Genomic DNA, 17,132 nt, shown 5'->3' with positions numbered 1-17,132 from the left:
TCCATAACCTCATCCAGTGACGTCAATGGGCGGAGGATGACATGGCGGTTGGTCAGTACCGCTGGGCCTTTCCGAGGCCTGTTTGGATGGATGTTAGTTTACTTTTAGTTGTTTACTTGGTAGTGGATTTCTGGGTTTTGAGGTTGTGACTTGCTAATCGGTCATCCCATATTATTCAAGGTCGGTTAATGCATTTTATCTCACCATAATCAGTTTTATTACAACACAGCAGGACCATGTGCAGAGTGTGTTGTGTTGAGGTTAGTGTGTTCATTTACACGTTGTGCATGTGTTTGCTTCCTTGAAAAGAGAAATATGTTAAATTTCATCCGCTATTATCATTATGTGCTCTTCACCAGAACTGAAATGAAATCGTACAGGGAACTCTAATAGCTAATTTACATAGGTAGCGTTGTATGGTTCAAACGGTTCAAATGTGTCTGAGCACTATGGGACTTAACATCTGAGGTCATCAGTCCCCCAGAACTTAAAACTACGTAAACCTAACTAACCTAAGGACAGCACACACATCCATGCCCAAGGCAGGATTCGAACCAGCGATCGTAGCGGTCGCGTGGTTCCAGACTGTAGCGCCTAGAACCGCTCGGCCACGACAGTTTTACCTTTGACGCATCCATGTTTGATCTACAGTGTATAGCGCTTTACAAAATCTTGCAAAAGGCCCATATTGAGAATGGCTAAAACACTGTCAGCCGGAATGTCGTTATAAGAGTTTATAAAATTCCAGACGCACTCGTGAGAAATGAAGGAATAAATGCCTTGAAACCAATGTCATTTAAAATTCTTTGCATTGACGAAAAGCTATCTATGAAGCCAGTTTGTTCAGGCATCATTGTAACGAGTTTTTGTGATGTCGAGTATTCTCTTCTTATATACATTATATACACGAAGGGCTTTTAAAACATCGTTGTCAAAACCGCTATTTGTGTTACAGGTTTCTTGTGATTTCGATGCTTTCCAGGCGAGACAAAAACAAACTTTCCCAAGGTATCTCTAGCTCCGACACTTTTGTTTCCTATTCTTTGTACAGTTTTCTTACCGACCCTTGCTTCTGCAGTTCTCCACTCTTCAAAATGTCCAAAATAGATGCCTCGCTTTCAGATTCATATTTGAAAAAGTTGTAATTGCGGGACATAAACCTCGACTGCTTGTGAAGAATCTACATATACATCTACATCTACATGATTACTCTGCAGTTCACAGTTGACTGGCAGAGGGTTCATCGAACCACCTTCAAGCTATTTTTCTGCCGTTATACTCTCGAACACCGCGCGGGAAACACGAACAGTTTAATCTTTTCTTGCAACTCTAATTCTCTTATTTTATTTTCATGATCATTTCTTCCTATACAGGTTGGCGCCAAGAAAATATTTTCACACTCTGTGGAGAAAGTTGGCGACTGAAATTTCATGAGCAGATCCTGCCCCAACGAAAAACGCCTTTCTTTTCATTATTTCCGGCCCAATTTGACGTTAATGGGCTAGGGCTATATGACCGAAGCGAGAGCCTTTGCTAATAGCACGACATCGCCTGCAGCGCCTCTCCTGGGCTCGTGACCATATCGGTTGGACCCTAGACGACGGGAAAACCGTGATCTGGGTAGATGAGCCCCGATTTCAGTTGGTAAGAGCTGACAGTAGTGTTAGAGTGTGGTGAAGTCTCCACGTAGCCATGGACCCAAGTTGTCAACATGCCACTGTGCAAGCTGGCGGTGGCTTCATAATGAGGTGGGCCGTGTTTACATGGAATGGACTGAACCCGCTGGCCCAGCTGAACCGATCGTTGACTGGAAATGGTTATTTTCGGCTACTTCGAGATCATTTACAGCCATTCATCGACTTCTTGATCCCAAAAACTATGGCAGTTGTATGTATGAAAATGCACCGTATCAGCAGGCTAAGTTATTCGTGATAGGTTTGAAAAAACATTCGAGACAGTTCGAGCGACTGATTTGGTCACCCATCGAACATTTATGGGATACAATCGAGAATTCTTGCACCGGCAACACTCAATATGTCTGCAGGGTACTTGTTGAATAGCTGCACTATGTCGGGTAAAGGAGGTCCAACACGAATCTAGGAGGTATCCCATGAGTTTTGTCACCTCAGTGTCTTGACAACGTAATTTACATTTAGATGTGACAACAGCGACAATTTCATTCTTTTGTTGTTTGATGTCAATGATTTTGTATTCGCCTAATGTGATGTTGTAAATACTTTAAAGAGTCTGATAATGGTCTGTCGACTGAACCTGTTTGTTAATTGAAGAATTTTACCAGCAGCTCGAGTCACGATTGCCCTTGCAGACAGTCGTCCTTCCTGCGCACCAGTCGTGAAAGAAACGGGAAATGGGGAGAAGTCTGTTTCCCGTACAATGACCTCAGTATGATTTTCATTTCATCTTTAGCAACTTTTGTATTGATTTCCTAGTAAATCATTAAGTAGTATTTCCTTTCTGCAGCAAGCATATGACGACTTTAATAGTTTTGCACTAAAATATCTCACTCGTTCTCAAGAAATTTTACTGTAGAACTCTGACATTATATAGCACGACACATACTGTATATGCTGTCAATAACAGCAACTATGCGTTTGCGTAACTGCAGCTTGCTATGCCTGAAGGCGGTAAGCTGTGGTGTTGAGTGACAGAACTTTGTCTGCTCCGAACATGCAACATCCTTTTCACAATGGTTCCAACATGACATGTTAGATTGGTATATGACATGTCTTGCCCATAAACCGGCTGTAATCTTGGCATGGAACTAGACTTCACGTCCGCAGCTCGTGGTCGTGCGGTAGCGTTCTCGCTTCCCACGCCCGGGTTCCCGGGTTCGATTCCCGGCGGGGGTCAGGGATTTTCTCTGCCTCGTGATGATTGGGTGTTGTGTGATGTCCTTAGGTTAGTTACGTTTAAGTAGTTCTAAGTTCTAGGGGACTGATGACCATAGATGTTAAGTCCCATAGTGCTCAGAGTCATTTGAACCATTTTGAACTAGACTTGACGATCTTCGGTAGTTTAACACGAAATATCGTCCGAGGATATTTCATCCAATAACTTTCATCACCTAGATTACTCCACACGAGCAGGATGACTTATCTAGGGACATGGCCTACTGTGTTATGGATTAGCATGCACAAAACTAGCGCGCTTCCATTTTTCTTAACTTACTCTACTTCACATTTAGTTACTACACAGGTACTTTCTCCTTTTCCTACCTACAAAAAGTTTCCTCTCCATAGGTATGCCGTCTTGCATTTCTTAACGCAAAAATTAAGTAACAATGACTCTATATTACACATGGTGTTAGTTCCAAAATTTCGAAATATACGCTGAAGAGACAAAGAAACTGGTACACCTACCTAATATCCTATAGGGGCCCCCGCAAGCACGTGGAAGTGCCGCAACAAGACGTGCCATGACTCGACTAATGTCTGAAGTGGTGCTGGAGGGAACGGACACCATGCATTCTGCAGGGCTGTTCATAAATCTGTAAGAATACGAGGTGGTGGAGATCTTTTCGGAACAACAAGTATCCCAGATATGCTCAATTATGTTCATGTCTGGTGAGTTTGGTGGCGATTGGAAGAGTGTTCCTGGAGCCACTCTTTAGCAATACGTTAGGTGTAGGGTGTCGCATTGTCCTGCTGGAATTGCCCAAGTCCGTCAGAATGCACAATGGACGTGAATGAATGCAGGTGATCAGACAGCATCCTTACGTACGTGTCACCTGTCAGAGTCGTATCTAGACTGCACACGCCCCACACCATTACAGAGCCTCCACCACCATGAACAGTCCCCTGCTGCATGCAGCGTCCATAGATTCCATCTGCTCGAGTCAATCTGAAACGAGACTCGTCCGACCAGGCAACACGTTTCCACGCATCAACGGTGCAACGTCTGTGTTGACGGGCCCAGGCGAGGCTTACAGCTTTGTGTCGTGCAAACATCAAGGGTACGTGAGTGAGCCTTCGGCTCCGAAAGCCCATATCGATGATGATTCGTTGAATCGTTCGCACTCTGACACTTGCTGTTTGCCCAGCATTAAAATCTGTAGCAATTTGCGGGAGGGTTGCACTTCTGTGAAGTTGAACGATTCTTTTCAATCGTCGTTGTTCCTGTTCTCCCAGGACTTTTTCCGGCCTCAGCAGTGTCGGAGATTTGATGTTTTCCTAGATTCCTAATATTCATGGTACACTCGTGAAATGTCGTACGGGGAAGTCCCCACTTCATCGCTGCCTCGGAGATGCTGTGTCCCATCGCTCTTGGACTATAACACCGCGTTCAAACTCTCTTAGATCTTGATAACCTGCTATTGTAGCAGCAGTAACTCATCTACCAGCTGCACCAGACACTTGTTGCCTTATACAGACGTTGCCGACCGCAGCGCCGTATTCTGCCTGTTTACGTATATCTGTCTTTGAATGTGCATGCCTATACCAGTTTCTTCGGCGCTTCACTGTATATATTCTTCTACTTTCACATGAAGAGATTGGCAGTAGCAACTGTTAAGATTCAGCATTCCTTACGTACAGTTGAAATGTATCAGAAATTTTTCTCATTGTCTGATCAAAAACATATAAACTAGAACATTATGAACATGTAGCAAATGATGACCACAGATTCGAGTCAATAGCGAAGAACAGGAAACAAATGATAGCTTCGAAACAGACAGTTGTTTAATCTTCTAGTGAATCAATGCAAGAATCAAATGGCTCTGAGCACTATGGGACTCAACTGCTGAGGTCATTAGTCCCCTAGAACTTAGAACTAGTTAAACCTAACTAACCTAAGGACATCACAAACATCCATGCCCGAGGCAGGATTCGAACCTGCGACCGTAGCGGTCTTGCGGTTCCAGACTGCAGCGCCTTTAACCGCACGGCCACTTCGGCCGGCCCAATGCAAGAAGAGTGGGTAATAGCGTGTGCCATACGGCTATGTTCCTGGACCTTTGTTTTTGTTGAACCAATGGAAGACTTGCCGTCACAGTCGGTTTAGACCAGGAACAGAGCTGCCCGCAATCTGTGCTGTGTAAGCGGCTTATCGATAGTCATAACTGGTGTCGAAAGGACGGACATCGATTCGAACGTCGGCGTCGGCAGCGGCTCGCTCGTGGACGCGTGCCCGTACTGTGCGAGAGTAGATAAGCGGGGGCGGCGCGCGCGCCGGCCACTCGTCGCCAGCCAGGCGACCGCGCGGGAGATGCGAGCAGGCCGCGGGAGGCGCCGGCTGCCGCACGTGAGTACGCTCTCCGTCCGGAAACACCTGCTGTCCACAGGCGCTCAGCGCGCGCAGGCTAGCTGTGCATCTGAGTGCCGAGGACGACTACGATGCCCGTTACTTATCAGCACCACAGAGGCTACGTCTGTCAACCTTCCAGCTCAGTTAAAGCGATTTTGAAAATGGCGTTTCTGTGACCTAGGTGACAATGCCAGCTGTTTACCGTTAAGTGTCGGGATTTTGCTAACGTAATTAATCAGTCAAACTGCCCCGTTCGCGTTTTGTGTGTTACTGCTTTCTTTCATCTGGCGCGAGTGTCAGCAGATATTCATTCCCCGAATCTCGACACGTTAAACAGAGTCTTAAAACTACCGAAGACTATCGTAAGTAAGGTTTTCCTAGCAGCTTTGGTCAGTTAATATCGTAACCACGTTACCCGTACGTTTGGTGTGTTGCATACCTATACGGCGGTACCTCATTTCGATCGCTTTCTGTGTATATGCTCTCAGTGCCTTACTAGAGTCCCTTAGAAAGTGGAAGCGGTGAACCAACTAGAAACTAAATGTGGATATATAAAGCGCCACGGAACATACGGAATATTTTGATCCATATAGTTATACACCTGTCTATTACTTAAAAATAAACAGTATTTATAGAAAAATTGAAAATGTCAATGTTTAATTCCGGTTTGATCTGAATATTATTGATTTGTAACGTGAAATAGGCGGATGCTGAAGTAAAAATTTAAAAAAATTAAAAAAACAATACAGATTTAGCGTATAGCGCTAGAAACCACAGGCTCCACAAAGAAAGGTAAAGTTAAAAATGCAAAACAAAAACTTATCAAACATCGCTTCACTACTTCGTCAAGCTTGTATGAAACATGCGTCTGTTACGACTAAACAACTTTCTCACTTATCACTTGTAACAGGAAACTCTTGCCTTTGAAGGACCGTTGACTGTAGCAGTCTGATCCCTTTAGTCCCACAAACCAACCAACTTCTTGCCTTTGATCATGATGAACATCGATGTCTTAAGCAAAAAATAACAACAATAATTATACAGATATTTTTTGTGTTCGTACATGTAAACTGTACTTGCATGAAAGGCAATTGTTTGGATTACATAAAAGTGAGAAGTTACACGAGCAGCTATTTCTACTTGTAACCTGCAATTTATATTTTCTAACGATACAAAATACAGAATTAACTGAACACTGAACGATGTGCCGTTCTCATTAGTGTACGTGGAAAACGAAGAAACAAGAAACAAAGAGAGGTCGTCGCTCCCAGGTGCTCTCTCGCACATTAATTTACACTTCTTTCCCCATCAACGCTACCAATACTATCGGGAACACCACCCTTCACTATGTCATTTATGTACTGTAGCAAAATTACTGAAGCGTAGTTTTCGTAGTGCACAACCTCCAACGTTAAAGGTTAACACTCCGCTCGACATTGTCATCAAAACAGAATGGCATGAGTCTGGTGTAGACTTTCCATCAGGACTATGAATAAACTTCTCACAACATTATCATCAACAAGGAGTGGTGGGCATTTGATGTGAATTTCTCATCAGGGTAATGAATATCTGACGATACTTGCGTCTAATGAGCGATACTAGTTATAAATAATTTGATACGCGGTCGGTGGCGGTTCATGTACATCTACATGTACGTCTATAATTCGCAACCATTTGACCGTGTGTGGTGGAGGATTCTACTGCCACCACTATCTGATAACCCCCCTTTTTTTCCCCTCCCATTCGCTAAAGGCGCGTCGGAAGCATAATTTCTCAGTAAACAACTTCGTGATGGTCAGCGAATCTGCAGCTGGAGTTTGTCGAACATTTCCGTAACGTTCCCGCGTCGACTAAACAATGCCTCACGAAACGCGCCGCTCTTCACTGGATCTCATCTCTCTCTTCTGTTAATGCAACCTGGTAAGGGTCCGAGATTGATGATAGTCGAGAATCGGTCCAACAAGATTTTGCAAGCTACTTTTTTCGTGGATGAATTACACTTCCTTCTGCCTATGAATCACTGTGGTATCTGCTTTTCCTGTTACATACTCTATGTGGTCATTTCATTTAATGTCGCTAATGATCGGTACTCCTAGATATTTTGCCGTAGTTGCTGTCTCCAGCAAACTGTCACCAATAGCGTAACTGTGCAGTAGTGAATTTCATCTTTTATGTGTGCGCAATATATTATATTTATTTAGGATTAGGCTCAACTGCTAGTTCCTGCATCAACCATCGATTCTCTGCAGGTCTTCAAATGGTTCTAATGGCTCTGAGCGCTATGGGACTTAATTTCTGAGGTCATCAGTCCCCTAGAACTTAGAACTACGTAAACCTAACTAACGTAAGTACATCACACACATCCATGCCCGAGGCAGGATTCGAACCTGCGACCGTAGCGGTCGCGCGGCTCCAGACTGCAGCGCCTACAACCGCTCGGCCACTCATACCAGCTGCAGGTCTTCCTTGAGTTCGTTACATTTTGACTTGGCTACCTTCTTATAGAGAAGCGTATCCTCTGAAAACAGCTATGTGAGGCTTCCGATGTTATCCACTAGATCATTTTCATATATTATAAACAATAACGGTCCTATCACACTTCGTTGGGATACTCCTGAAAGAGCCTTTATATCTGTCGACTTTGTTCCATTAATAGTTCCATTAATAGTTCTTTCTGCAGGGACGTCTTGAATCCAATCACATATCTAGTCCAATAGTCGGTAATCTCGTAGTTTTTTTAATCAAATCATAGTTCGGGGCTGTACCAAATACTTCTGAAATGAAGGAACACAGTACCAACCTGAGCGGCTATACCAACAGCGCTGTCGATCTCATGGAGGAAGAGAGTTTCTCAGTTACGGAACATCTCTGTTTGCGGAATCCATGTTGATTTTTTCAGAGAAGGTTATCGTTTTCCAAAAAATGTCATAATACGTGAGCATAAAACATGCTCCACGATTCCACGACAGACTGATGTCAGCGAAATAGATCTGTAATTGTGTGCATCTGTCCTACGATCGTTTTTGAAAACGAGAATATCCTACGCTTGTTTTCCAGCCGTTAAATACTCTTCGTTGCTCCAGTGAGGTACAATAAACTTCTTCTCGAAGGGGAGCATGTTCTTTCGCTCAATCTCTGTAGAATCTTCCCGGAATCTCATCTGATCTAGCTAGATATCTTTCCTATTATGCGATTGTAACTGCTTTTTTGTATTTGCCATTTCGACTTTCGGGCCATGACTGAAAGGAGGGAATGTATTACTATCTTCTGGGGCGAAACAGATCGTAAACTAGGTCGTCAAAGTTCATGTATTCCCTGAAGCCGACGCCCGCGTTTACCATTGAATGAATTACTTCATCGGGCGAAGCAGAAGCCGTCTGATAAATTAGAACTTAATTATGATGATACTGTAAATAGATCCCTAGCCGTAACGCCGCTCAAATATTTGTCTTTGTCAGTTTCGGGCACTCTCCTGCTGATGCTGCTTTATAGTGATTATTGTTTGTCGTCAGCACTTCAGATCCAGTATCATTTCAGGATTAGAGGCTGGTACATTTTCAGCTTTGGTCGTATGTTTCACCACCCTTAATGAATATACTACAGAAGTAAGTGTATCGTTTCATTAAGAGCTTCGTCATTCCAGAATGAGATTTTCACTCTGCAGCGGAGTGTGCGCTGATATGAAACTTCCTGGCAGATTAAAACGGTGTGCCGACCGAGACTCGAACTCGGGACCTTTGCCTTTCGCGGGCAAGTGCTCTACCATCTTTTTTTTTTTTTTTTGTTTTTTTTTTTTTTTTTTTTTTTTTTTTTTTGTGGTAAAAAAAAAAGAAAAGAAATACAGTTGGACGCGAACAGGCGACTATAAGTTTAGAACGCACGACGCTTGCCACTTTTTTTTTATAACAAAAATGAAAAAAAAGGAAAAAAGATGATTTTGGAAGGTTTGTTTTTCTGCTTTTCTTATTTTATTTTATTTTTATACAAATGGATAAAAGGAAGGCCGTTCTTCTTCGGCTACATAAACAGAATAATAGGAAGTCGTCCCGTTACGACAAAGGATGCTCCATACTATAGCCCGCTGCGAATTTTTCGATGACTGTCTTCTCGTTGCTGTGTTGTTTCCGTTGTTTGTTCAATCTCATAAAAAAAAAAAAAAAAAAAGGAACTGGGAAGAGGTGCTATGGTTATCTTCTCATGTCATCGATAATCCAGCTGCGAGGCGGATTATGGAATGCGCTCCAAAGAAAATTAGAAAAATATTGCCTATATCTAGGGTTCTTGACGATCGCACAATGTCGTTCGTTGAGGTAATACCAAAAATCGGGTACCGTCTTTTCACCATTACCGAAGAGGTAGTGAACAGCGTGGCCGCTGATCCACGTCACAGAGTTCGTTTTTGCTCTTGGGAAATAAATCTGATCGGGGAAAAGAAGTGATCGGGTAGTTATCCTGTCGGGAGTCGTGCGTGTGAGAAAAGCCAATATCTGACGCACCAAATACCAAACGTCCTTTGCCGACCCGCATTCGAAACGATGTTCATCCGTGTCAATCACTTGGCATGTGGCACACAAGGGTGAATCAGCTAGGTGGATGTGATGTAGGCGGGACTGGCACAACTGTTTCCCATTAACAGTTACGTACCATGCAGATTGCACGTTAGTATCAAGGGTGGTGGCATTCACTGCCTGCCACACAGCGCGCCACTTTGTGTTGGGGTGTTTGCTTTCAATCACATTCGGCGTCCTGTTCATTTGCATGGCAGCATATACCGCCCTCGTCATCATCAAGCGTGTGGGTAGTAGTGCGGTGCGGATGTAGCTTAATTCAAGGAAGAACTGGCTAATGTAGAAGAAAGGTGCTGGGATGTCCGATATCATCACAGGGGGTGCGAGTGAGATTGGTCGTAAGGCTTCCAGCAAGAGACTTGTGAGGCACGTCGGACTTCGTCGCCACAGTTGCAGGTGACAGCTGACGAATAGGGCCTTCGCTCTGTTCTGAACATGACAAAGGCCTAAACCCCCTCTGCTCTTCGGGAGGGTTAGGGACTCGTAACGAATCTTAAATAACATGCCCGTATTAACAAAGGATCCCAAAACCGCCAACATGCGGTGAGCCAGGGTAGGTGGTACGGGGAGTATCTGTGCAAAATGGGGGATACGTGACGCCAAATAGACGTTAGCATATCGTGTCCGTTGCTGGAGGTCTAGATGTCGCAGACGGTGGTCACTTATTCCTGCTCTCATCTGATTCAATAAACGCCTGTAGTTAAGGGCTGTTGAACGCTTCATGTCAGATGTGAAATCAATGCCAAGACAGCGGATTGTGTCACTGATTCTTAGCGGTGCGACACTCTCGTCGGGTAGGCCTCTGCCTATAGACAGGGCGTGTGATTTGTGGAGATTGAGATGGCTCCCCGATGCCGCGCCGTAGGTCGCCACCCACGCCAGTGCTGCACGAACTTCGTCATTATTGCGAAGAAGGAGTACCAGATCATCCACCATCTGAGCTACCGAAGCACGACTCACGCCCGGTCCTCACAGCTGTACTTCTGCCAGTATCTCGTCTCCTACCTTCCAAACTTTACAGAAGCTCTCCTGCGAACCTTGCAGAACTGAAGTTTGGAAGGTAGGAGACGAGATACTGGCAGAAGTAAAGCTGTGAGGACCGGGCGTGAGTCGTGCTTCGGTAGCTCAGATGGTAGAGCACTTGCCCGCGAAAGGCAAATGTCCCGAGTTCGAGTCTCGGTCGGGCACACAGTTTTAATCTGCCAGGAAAGTTTCAGCTTCGTCATTATTTTCAGTGACACGTGGTCTGTTACGATCGTGTCATGCTTCATTTTTCACACTGAGAAAGTTAACGACGTGTAATTAGCATGAGTGACTCGCCATAAACGCAGATGTAGTTCTCTTTGAGGGAGGTGTTGGTCACGACAAGCCAGATGGCACGATTACGTTGTCGTTTGAGTATAGCAATACTATGGACGCTCGATGTTGCTAACTCGATAAAAGGGGAGTTTGCTACATGCACCGAGGCCAAAGCAGTGTTTGTGAGCATTTCATTAGTTTTATAGTAGCAAACTCCAGGAACGCGTGGCTGTCACGTTTAAAAATACACAGTTAACGTTTCACCACTGATCGTGAAATTTCAGACGTAAAGCAAAAAGACTGCATCAATTTTTGGATAAGCGTTCGATATCGTTAGTATACTAATTAAACAAGGGAAACCCTCCACCTCGATTAATTTAACTAATTTAGATGTTTCTCTTAAAAGCTCACAAACTGTGAAAATTAGATAATGGCGAATAGAAAACATATTTGCACTTTTCTGTTCTAATGTCAGTGGAGGTATTAAATTATTATGCACTTTCCTCGCTAGGTTGCTAGGGCTGACAAGACGAATCCTTCTTTGAAAAGCACCAAGCACTAAAGAGTTTCTAATTTTTTTATGTATACAGCGAGAGTGATGTAAGCTCTATTTTCATGCGATGTGTTATACTTCATGTCTATACTCTAGATATTTTTCAACCAGTAGTTTTCATTAGGCGATACGTTACGCCACAGAGGTGCTGAATAGCTACAAGGAGTGTGATCTTTGGCTGCCAGTAGGCTTCTGTGAGAAGTACGTATGGAGTCAGGTGTTGGTCACACTATTGAACGGTCTAGAAAAAAATACAGAGGATGTTGAATTTTCGAAACATGATTTGGTAAAGATTTAATTGCGAAGTTTGAAGAGTTTCAGCTAATTTTATTGCTGTTTTGCTTCCTGTGCGTAATTTATGATGTGTTCGGAAAACGGAAAGTTGTTGTGGGATCTTTTCTTTATTGGTTCGGGTTAGTTAGTTCGATGGATGAGACGTGTTTAGATAAGGTCATCATTTCACATGGCCTGCATTCAGAAGTTATAGATTTTCCACTTCTTTAGCATTTTAATGATTAATTTCACGACAGTCATATTTTTAATAACAAGTAACGTTTTGAAGGTGATTGTACTTATAATAGTCAGAGAATGACTTTTATTATTCACAATGTAGTTTTTGGATGCTAGTCTTTTGGCAATCATTTTGTATATGCAATATCCTCCACTGTCTCCTCAGGAAAATTAGAATTTTTGTTACTGTGTGTCGCGCCATTGTGCTTTGTGGAACACAGTGGCTACAGTCAAAGCTTAATGTGTTTAGAGTGGCTGCACGTCCTTGCACTGCACTACGGGAGACTTCTTTTTCTTTTAGTTGGTTTGCTGCTACGCTGTATTTTTTATGTTTATCGCTTTCGGGCAGTACCGAGTTTCCGCTACCGCAGGAAAGCCACATAAATTTGTTATGGCCAGTTTTACATTACAGTCAGGACAATAAAGTTTTCGTGAGGAGACTATGAAGGATATTGCGGGCAGAGTTATTCTTACTGTGCAATTTGACATTTGCGTGTGTATCATCTAGTGTTTGGAATTTTATTTAGTCAGTTTTCGCACGTATAATCATACAGCATTTTCATAGAATCGTTTGGTTATCTATTCTTTCAAAATTAAATTTGTCATTTTATCCAGCATTTTTTATTCTGTTAGTCTTGTACGTTGTTAACTGCAAGTTGCGTATTGTGACGTCACGCACTGTAGCCGTATTCACTACACTGCACAATAGAAAGTCGACAGAACAGCTTATTTAACATACAGTTCTACATTTTCTCATTAACTTGATAAATGTCAGTTCAAATATAGTTACGCAGCGTGATATAGTTTTGGTGACTCATTCTTATCAAATAGCGTTTCCGTAATTACACTATTTACATTTGCTCAGGATTACAACACATGCACACACGAAGTTAAAGATAGGAACTCATTTCAGCGCAGTACAGTTCTAGTTGATAATATTCAGCTTATTATTTATTTTTATTCAGTAAAAGTTATGGCGTTTAACGCTATTTACTCAATCGCACAACTATCAAACTGAGAACGCTAATAGTACATTCTGAAATCTGTAACTAGTAACCGCCTCACTGACATCATTTGAAGCTCATGTCGTAGACATAAATTGTAAACCACATAAGAAATCTTTTTAAGAATTTTCTGTACGTGTACTACAAATCTGTGTTTATCTTAAATTTTAAAGATTTAAGTTCCACAACAATTCAGGACAGTACAGACTCTTTCACGTTGTCACTGAAGTTTCGTGAACAGTGCAGTTGCTGTTTACGAGGCGCTGCCGCAGACAGATGAAGGTTAAGTTGTATGAAACTGTTGGCTTGGAGTCTCCAGTGGTACAAACTGCAAGGGTTCAAAAATGGCTCTGAGCACTATGGGACTCAACTGCTGTGGTCATCAGTCCCCTAGAACTTAGAACTACTTAAACCTAACTAACCTAAGGACATCACACACATCCATGCCCGAGGCAGGATTCGAACCTGCGACCGTAGCAGTCGCACGGTTCGGACTGCGCGCCTAGAACCGCGAGACCACCGCGGCCGGCAAAAACTGCAAGGGTCTTCAATGCGTAATGCAACATATTTTTTCAGAAAGCAGTTTGGGTTTATTCAGGATTCCAGTACGTCATATTATTCCCCTCTCTTTTGGATACAAAACCTTACTTTGGCACGTAATCTTCGTTCAATGCGTCGGCCTTACGCCCACATGGCATCATCTATGTACTGCTTCCCTCGGAGTGCATCTTTCATCCTTCATTGAGAGTTTCTGCATTTCACAACACTGCAAGAGCTGTATGCTGACGGCCGGCACGCGGAACATCGCACAGGTGTGCGCCAACTCGTTGCGATGACGACAGACGCCTTGTCCAACGACCCACCATGTTTCTGTTCACTGCCAGGTAGCCGTAGACATTATGCAAGCGCCTATGAATATCTGCGAAAGTCTTTATTAACGCAAAAAAGGAACTCGATGACAACTCTCTGCTTAGAACGCAACTCCGTCACAGGCGCCATTTTGAAGGCAGCGTTTAGCGCCGCCACCTACAGGAGCTTCCTGAAACTATAGGGGCTGAAGCAGGAACATTTCTCAATGTCTCACAACGAGCTCGGCATTTTTTCAACCGAAATTGGCAGAGAAAAAAGTACTGCGTTACTTATTGAACGTCCCTCGTACCTAGAAAGTTTCCATTATTTCCGCACGTGGCATTTTTCTTTCACAAAGGCTGACCGTAGTTCACCTGTTTAATATACCTATGACGAAATGTGCAATATGTAATGGCTCCTTGTGTTTCTGATTAAGATGAAAGAGAAAGAGAGGAACGTGCACGTGAAACTGACGCGCACACACAGCTTACCGCTCTCGAATAGCACTAACGAGTGTGCCGAGCTGACAGTCATCAACAGTGTCATCTGCCTCACTCCGTGAGACACTGCGAAGAAGTCTGGAATCAACTTAAGACTCTCACACGAGCTGTGCTGACTACGAACTTCACGTTTGCAGGTATGGGTGACACGTATACAACCTCACATCATCTATAGAGAAATGGCTTTTACCCCCTCTGCCGAAACATTTACTCCAAGCAAATAAGTTGATAAGAATTTTTGCAACAATTTAGAGTCAATTTAGATAGAGGGTGTTCGATAACGTTTATGAAAACTATAATAGAAATGACTACGACATGAGTACCAAAGAAATCCTCGTCGAAAACGTTCGTCAAGAGTATCAGTTTTTCATTTTGAAAACGGTGCTGAATAACTTAGCTCATTGTTATCTGGAAAAGAACGTTCTGGTTAAAATCTTTTCTCCCAAAAAATGCATTTTTTGTAGCTTCGCAGTTAATATGAGCAACGATGGAAATGTCGGTTAGATCAATTTTGTAAAACTCGAAACGTGATACAATGGCAATGTTGCATCGATTAGCAGCTTCTGGATGAGTGAAGACCACTTCCGAAGCGCTGATTCCAACACCTGAGTTTTCCAGACGTATTTGCTGAACATCATTAGATTTTAAATAAAATTAGTTTGAAATTTTGAACATGTAATTGAATGATTTGGTCGTAGGTTGTGTTCCAGAAATGAGCAGCATAGAGACAGAAGTGATGATTCTTTCTGCAGGACCTGACCATCATTTTGCTGAACAATGCTCAAGCACGTACAGTGCAAGCTGTTACTGATTTGTTTGACTGATGTGGCTGCTAAGTGCTATACCACCTACTGCACTCCCTTGACTTAAGCCCTCGTAAGTTCAACTCGATTTCTAAACTGAAGGGAACACTTCATGGCATTCGCTTCAGAAATGCTACAAATTCGATGGGCAATACACCGCGCCGCTCGAACTGTCAACACAACTGGCACTGCTAAGAGTATCCTGCGACTTCCACATCGCTGTCAACGGGTTATACACAATGCTGGTGACTACTTTGAAGGGCAGTAAAACTTTGAAACATGTATCTATTTTGTACGAGCTGTAAATAAATAGTCGCCACTATTAAAGTTCCTACCCTCCTAGTAAGGTAGTAAGGATCAGTGAAGTGAAGTGGAAAGAAAACAATGATTTCTAGTTAGACGAGTATAGGGTAATATCAGCAGCAGCAGAAAATGGTATAACGGGAGTAGGATTCTTTATAAATAGGAAGGTAGGACAGAGAGTGAGTTACTGCGAACAGTTGAGTGTTAGAGTTGTTCTCATCAGAATCGACAGCAAAGTAACACCGATAACGATAGTTCAGGTACACATACCGAAGTCGCAAGCCGAAGATGAAGGGATGGACAAAGTATATGAGGATACTGAACGGGTAATTCAGTACGTAAAGATAGATGAGAATCTAATAGTCACAGGGTATAGGAATGCGGTTGCAGAGGAAGGAGTAGAAAAATGGGTTACGGTAGTGTATGGGATTGGATGTAGAAATGAGAGAGCACAAAGACTAATTGAGTTCTGCAATAAATTTCGGCTAGCAATAGCGAATACTCGGCTCAAGAATCACAACAGATGCAGAAATATCTTGAAAATGCCGGGAGACACGGGAAGATTTCAGTTAGATTACATTATGGTTAGGCAGAGAACCCAAAATGAGACGCTGCGTTGTAAGCGTACCCAGGAGTAGACATTGACTCAGATCACAGCTTAGGACAAATGAAGAGTAAGCTGAAGATTAAGAGAGTAGTCAGGAAGAAGTAATGCGCGAAGAGGTAGGGTACGAAAGTACTAAGGAATGAAGAGATACGCTTGTAGTTTTCTGAGGCTATACATATTGCTATAAATAATAGCTCAGTGGACAGTCCAGCTGACGAGAGACAGACATCAGGAAAAAGGGCAATCACAGAAGTTATAAAGAAAAACATAGGTAGAACGAAGTAAAAAAATGCTCAGGGATATTCAGAAATAAAAGTCACTTAGGAAAGAAATAAATTGGAAGCGCAGTGAAGATAAGGCAAAATGACTGCATGAAAAATGTAAAGAAATCGAAGTAGAAATCACTGTCGGAAGGGATGACTCAGCGTATAGAAAATCCAAAACAAACTTCGGTGAAATTAAAAGCAAGCGTGGTAGCAAGAGTGCAACGGGAATTCCACTGTTAAACGCAGAGAAGAGAGTGGATCGCTGGAAAGTAAATTGAAAGCCCCTATGAAGGGGGGAACACTCGTCTGGTGACGTGATAGAAGAAGAAATAGCAGTCGATACAGAGGAGATAGGGGATACAGTATTAGAATTTAAAAGAGCTTTGGAAGATTTAAGATCAAGTAAAGCAGAAGAGACTTTTAACATGCCATCAGAATTACTAAAATAATTGGGAAGAAGTGTCAAAAACGACCATTCACGTTGGTGTGTAAAATGTGTGTTCGGCGATGTACGATCTGATATTGCAATTCCGAATTGCGATGCGAAGTTCCTTCGGACATTCACGCGTGTGAATATGGACTACTATCAGCTGTAGACTGGAATGAGA

General features: G+C 42.9%; 1 protein-coding gene across 1 annotated transcript in view; it reads left to right on the top strand.

Annotated features, from left to right (window-relative positions):
• The first annotated feature begins 5,218 nt into the window (after positions 1 to 5,218).
• LOC126235275 (gastrin/cholecystokinin type B receptor-like) overlaps positions 5,219 to 17,132 on the top strand; it is a 118,788-nt gene continuing 106,874 nt past the window's right edge. The window contains exon 1 of the mRNA XM_049944004.1: positions 5,219 to 5,259. The gene's annotated coding sequence lies outside the window, so the exon portion shown is untranslated. The remainder of the gene's footprint in view (positions 5,260 to 17,132) is intronic.

This window comes from Schistocerca nitens, chromosome 2, assembly GCF_023898315.1.
Source record: "Schistocerca nitens isolate TAMUIC-IGC-003100 chromosome 2, iqSchNite1.1, whole genome shotgun sequence".
NCBI classification, from domain to species: domain Eukaryota; kingdom Metazoa; phylum Arthropoda; class Insecta; order Orthoptera; family Acrididae; genus Schistocerca; species Schistocerca nitens.
The sequence above is the reverse complement of the archived record's forward strand: the minus strand, read 5'-3'. Positions and strand labels throughout refer to the sequence as shown.